The 5,832-nt window shown below is 47.6% G+C and overlaps 1 non-coding gene across 1 annotated transcript; it reads right to left on the minus strand.

The window, feature by feature from the left end:
- Nucleotides 1-1,668: 1,668 nt before the first annotated feature.
- On the minus strand, nucleotides 1,669-1,757 carry trnar-ucg (transfer RNA arginine (anticodon UCG)). Its single transcript is given in 2 exon segments — nucleotides 1,669-1,704; nucleotides 1,721-1,757. It is a non-coding gene; the product is annotated as a tRNA-Arg (tRNA).
- Nucleotides 1,758-5,832: the final 4,075 nt, after the last annotated feature.

The following is a 5,832-nucleotide window of genomic DNA, read 5'->3' on the forward strand; positions in this document are numbered from 1 at the left end:
GTTGTGCCCCTGTTCAAGAAAGGGAATAGGAACAACCCTGGGAATTACAGGCCAGTTAGTCTTACTTCGGTGGTAGGCAAGTTGATGGAAAAGGTGCTGAGGGATAGGATTTCTGAGCATCTGGAAAGACACTGCTTGATTCGGGACAGTCAGCACGGTTTTGTGAGGGGTAGGTCTTGCCTCACAAGCCTGATTGAATTCTTTGAGCAGGTGACCAAGCAAGTGGATGAGGGTAAACCAGTGGATGTGGTGTACATGGATTTTAGTAAGGCATTTGATAAGGTCCCCCATGGTAGACTTATGGAGAAAGTCAGGAGGCATGGGATAGTGGGGAATGTGGCCAGTTGGATTAAGAATTGGCTAACTGATAGAAGGCAGAGAGTGGTCTTAGATGGTAAATACTCAGCCTGGAGCCCAGTTACCAGTGGCGTGCCGCAGGGATCAGTTCTGGGTCCTCTCCTGTTTGTGATTTTTATTAACGACTTGGATGAGGAAGTCGAAGGGTGGGTCAGTAAATTTGCAGATGATACAAAGGTTGGTGGAGTTGTGGATACCGAGGAGGGCTATTGTCGTCTGCAAAGGGACTTGGATAGGTTGCAGTGCTGGGCTGAAAAGTGGCAGATGGAGTTTAACCCTGAAAAGTGTGAGGTCGTCCATTTTGGAAGGACAAACATGAATGCAAAATACTGGGTTAACGGTAGGGTTCTTGGGCATGTGGAGGAGCAGAGAGACCTTGGGGTCTATGTGCATAGATCATTGAAAGTTGCAACTCAAGTGGATAGGGCTGTGAAGAAGGCATATGGGGTGTTAGCGTTCATTAGCAGAGGGATTGAATTTAAGAGCCGTGAGGTGATGATGCAGCTGTACAGGACCTTGGTAAGGCCTCATTTGGAGTACTGTGTGCAGTTCTGGTCGCCTCATTTTAGGAAGGATGTGGAAGCCTTGGAGAGGGTGCAGAGGAGATTTACCAGGATGTTGCCTGGAATGGAGAATAAGTCTTACGAGGAAAGGCTGAACATTCTAGGCCTCTTCTCATTAGAACGGAGAAGGATGAGGGGTGACATGATAGAGGTTTATAAGATGATCAGGGGAATAGATAGGGTAGACAGTCAGAAACTTTTTCCCCGGGTGGAGCAAAGCGTTACAAGGGGTCATAAATTTAAGGTGAAGGGTGGGAGATATAAGGGGGATGTCAGGGGAAGGTTCTTTACCCAGAGAGTGGTCGAGGCATAAAATGCCTTGCCCGGGGAAGTTGTTGAGTCAGAAACTTTAGGGACTTTCAAAAGGCTTTTGGATAGGTATATGGATAAAGGAGAATGATGGGGTATAGATTAAATTGTCCTTGACAGAGGACAAAGGATCGGCACAACATTGTGGGCCGAAGGGCCTGTTCTGTGCTGTATGTTCTATGTTCTATGTCATTTCCCCCGAGACGGTGTTTCCTGCAGTGAAACTGATCAGTTTCAGCTCTGTCATTCAGGGACCTGGAATTCCTGCAGTTTGAGCCCGCTGCAACCCCAGCCCACTTCTGATTTGTCACCCTCTTCTCATGAAGTCAGTGACAGCGCATGAGGAGACCATTCGCCTCATTAAGTCGATGTCGGGCTTCCAATCTGTTCAGTCCCCGACTCGATCCCCAAAGCCCTGCATAATCCCTTTGGGTCAAAATGACCGTGGCAGGACTCGAACCTGCAATCTTCTGATAACATTATGGAATATACCGAAGTCAGACGCCTTATCCATTAGGCCACACGGCCATTAACTCACATGCGTGGTTCAATCAGAGAACCTCGAAGCACAAAATACAAAAAATCATTGGTTGAACCTGTCAACCTGGCACAATATTTGAATTTGTGAAAGTCGCCAATTTCACTGTGGAAAAGAAGTGATCGACTGGAAAAGTACATAAAAATCTATTTTCCCGTAGCGGTTTAAATAAACTTTTGAAACACAATTTTGCTTTTACCGACTCAAATTGCTGGTGCTATTTTCTGAACAGCTTTATTTTGCCAATTTTTGTCAACTTCTCATCCGTAACTGACAGTGAAAGACTCCGTTCAGCAATCTTTCACACGACAAATAACTCAAACTCGGTGTGGAAGTAATAAATTACAGACTATTGGTAATTCCCCTTCACACAGGCTTCAGGGGGACAGTGAGAAGCCACTGAAATAGTTGCTTCATCCTTTTAAAAGGTTCCCATTCTGTCCTGTTACTGACATGTTGGAATCAGATTTGTATTTAACAAGTTATTTCTGTGAAAACAAAATCCTCAACGGACCAGCTGGGAATCTGGGAATCACTGTAGTAAAATAAAAGGCTTTTGATTGAGAAGACGGGACCTTCTCACCAGCAGCCGGGTTATATTCCCCTCACATCCTTATTCAGTGAGCAGCTCTTTCCCTCGAGAAATAGACAGCAGCAGTTGGAAGTTCAGTAAAAGGATCAGTTAATTGAGACAAGTTTCTGACTGACAGGTGGTGCTGAATATTAATACAAGAAGGTCCTGGAATGGGAAACAAGTGTCCAGAGTGGGGTCTGAATTCAGGACAGGGAAATGGCCAGCACTGACACAGATCATTTCATTATTACATTGATATCTGACTGTCTATGAGGAGAAGCGAGTTAAACACATGATGGTGTAAGGAATGGAAGATAACACTGTTTGTTCCAGATGAAGAGGGATAGACAGAGGTGTGGGTACAGCAGACTTCAGACAGTAATCAGCCCTTTCAGATACTGTGGGTGGATCTGAAAAGAGCCTTTGGGTATTTGATAAAATCCTGGCAGATTGACTTGGTTTTGGTGCCCGGAGCGCTGGTTTTCTTGGGCAGCAGCACGGCCTGGATATTCGGCAGCACCCTGCCCTCAGTGTCCTGGAATCAAAAGCAAGTGTCCAGATGGGAACTGAAATCAGGATAGGGGAAAAAGCTCTTTGTTTAAAAACCCTCAATTAGCTACCTTGTCAGGTTACTAATGTTTTAGTTAGTGTAATTTATGAATAATTACTAATTAGAAAGTGCTGTTTGGACAGAGTGTAAAGCTGTGAGTTGATGTGTGAGGGACTTCACTGACTAGGGGAAGGAGGTGCTCTTCGGTCTCTCTTTTCTTTTCTGCCTTTTCAGCCTCCATGGTACAGGGGAAGAAGCTGATCTGTGAGTAACTGGTAAATTATTCTACTTATTACACTTATTACACGAGCAATAATGAGTTTGTAAAGCTAAGTAATGGCAGGGCAGCTCGAAAAGTAAAAGTTCGAAATTGGGGGAAGGCAAATTTTACAAAACTGAGAGGTGATTTGGTGGATGTGGACTGGATACAACTACTTGAAGGAAATCCCAAAGATGTTTTATCAGTCCATTAAGAGCAAGAGGATAACTAAGGAAAGGGCATGGCCTATCAGAGATGTACAAGGGAACTTCTGTGTGGATCCAGAAGATGTGGGTGGGGTTCTTAATGAGTTTTTTTGTCTCTGCCTTCACAAAGGAGAGGGATGATGCAGACATTGTAGGAAAAGAAGAGGAGTGTGAAATATTAGATACGATAAGCATAATGAGAGTGGAAGTACTAGAGAGTCTGAAATCCTCCAAAATGAATAAATCACCAGGGCCAGATGGTTTGCATCTGAGGTTGTTAAAGGAAGCCAGGGAGGAAATAGTGGATGCGCTGAGGATCATCTTCAAATCCTCACTGAATATGTGGGAGGTGCCGGAGGATTGGAGGTCTGCGAACGTTGTTTTCTTGGGCAGCAGCATGGCCTAGATATTAGGCAGCACCCAGCCCTGAGTGATGGTCACCCCTCCCAGCAGCTTGGTGAGCTCCTCGTCATTCTGGACAGCCAGCTGTAGGTGTCTGAGGATGTTGCGGGTCTTCTTATTGTCCTGGGCCGCGTTATTGGCCAACTCGAGGATTTCAGCGGTTAGATACTCGAGCACAGCAGCCAGATAGACCGGGGCTCCGACACCCACATGCTCAGCATAGTTGCCCTTTCTCAGGAGCCTGTGTACACGGCCCACCGGGAACTGCAGTCCAGCCCGGGAGGAGCGAGACTTGGCCTTGGACCGAGCATTCCCGCCGGTCTTTCCTCTTCCAGACTTTCCAAAAATATACTTGAGGTCATTCCGTGCAGACCACTGCCTGATGGATTGGTGGTCAAAGGTGTTTTTCCATACAAACATTTCCGCGAAGGCACGGTCCAACTGGATGGAGCGTTCCGTGGCAATGTGACCAGATCCATCCTTCGCAACACCGGGGTCAGATAGAACCTCAGCACGTAGTGACACTTGGTGTTTGCATACGGGGGCTCTACGCACAGCTTGATGCAGCCACATACTAAGGTGGCCATCAGGTTGAGGGCGACGTTGAGTACATTTTTTCGCCTTTATCCAGAGGTTTGAACATCGTGTCCCTCCGGACCCTGTCCATTTTGCGTCTTCAGATAAAGCGGGAAATGGCTCGGGTGACCGCCACAGCGCAGGAGTGGGGTATGGGCCAGACCTGCGTCACATACAGCAACAACGTGAGCACTTTGCAGCTGATGACCAGGTTCTTACCCATAATAGAGGGAGATCGCTGCTCCCACATGCTCAGTTTATGTTGTACCCTGGCTACTCGCTCCTCCCAGGTTTTGGTGCACGTCCCGGCCCTTACAAACCATATCCCCAGCACCTTCAGGTAGTCTGACCTGACAGTGAAGGGGACAAAGGATCGGTCAGCCCAGTTCCCAAGGAACATGGCCTCGCTCTTGCCATGGTTAACATTGGCTCCCGAATCCAGTTCGAACTGGTCGCAGATGCTCATCAGTCTGCGAATGGACAGCGGATCCGATCAGAATACAGCAACATCATCCATGTACAGGGAGGCTTTGACCTGAGTGACTCCACTGCCTGGGATTGTCACCCCTCTTATGCCCGCATCCTTCCGAATAGACTCAGCAAAGGGTTCGATACAGCAAACACACAAGGGAGGGGAAAGAGGGCAGCCCTGTCTGACTCCAGATTTGATTGGAAACTTTCTGATTACCACCCAATTTTGTGGACTGTGCTACTGATGTTTGTGGAGAGCAGTTTGATCCAATGGCAGATTCCCTCCCCAAACCCCATTTTGGAAAGAACGTCCATCATGTGTGTGTGCGATATCCTGTCAAAAGCCTTCTCCTGGTCCAGGCTGATGAGGCAGGTGTCCACCCTCCTGTCCCGTACGTAGGCGATCGTATCCCTAAGTAGCATGACACTATCAGAGATCTTCCTGCTGGGTACAGTACAGGTCTGGTCAGGGTGAATCACCAACTCCAGAGCAGACTTGAATTGACTGACGATGACATTGGACTGAATCTTGTAGTCTACATTAAGCAGTGAGATGGTCCGCCAATTTCAGATTTCTGCCCTCTCCCCCTTCTGCTTGTAGATGAGGGTGATGATGCCTTTCCTCATGGATTCTGACATGCTGCCGGCCAGGAGCATACTCTCGTACACTTCCAGCAGGTCTGAGCTGACCCAGTACCACAGGGCCGAATACAACTCAACTGGTAAGCCGTCGCTTCCGGGAGTTTTCTTCGTCTCAAAAGACTTGATGGCCTTTGTCAGCTTGTCCAGAGTTAGCGGTTTGTCCAGATTCGCCTGCATGCTGTCATCTCAGACCTCTGTGATCGATGACAGGAAGGACTGGGAGGACGTGCTGTCCATAGACTTCACGTCTTACAGCCCAGCATTCAAGGATTTGCTAATCCTTAGTATGTCGGACTGCGAAGTTGTGACCGAGCCATCCTCTTCCTTCAGGCTGCTGATCACAGAGCTCTCTCTGTGTACCTTTTGGAAGAAGAAACGTGAGCAC

Source organism: Heterodontus francisci, unplaced genomic scaffold, assembly GCF_036365525.1.
Source record: "Heterodontus francisci isolate sHetFra1 unplaced genomic scaffold, sHetFra1.hap1 HAP1_SCAFFOLD_43, whole genome shotgun sequence".
NCBI lineage: Eukaryota > Metazoa > Chordata > Chondrichthyes > Heterodontiformes > Heterodontidae > Heterodontus > Heterodontus francisci.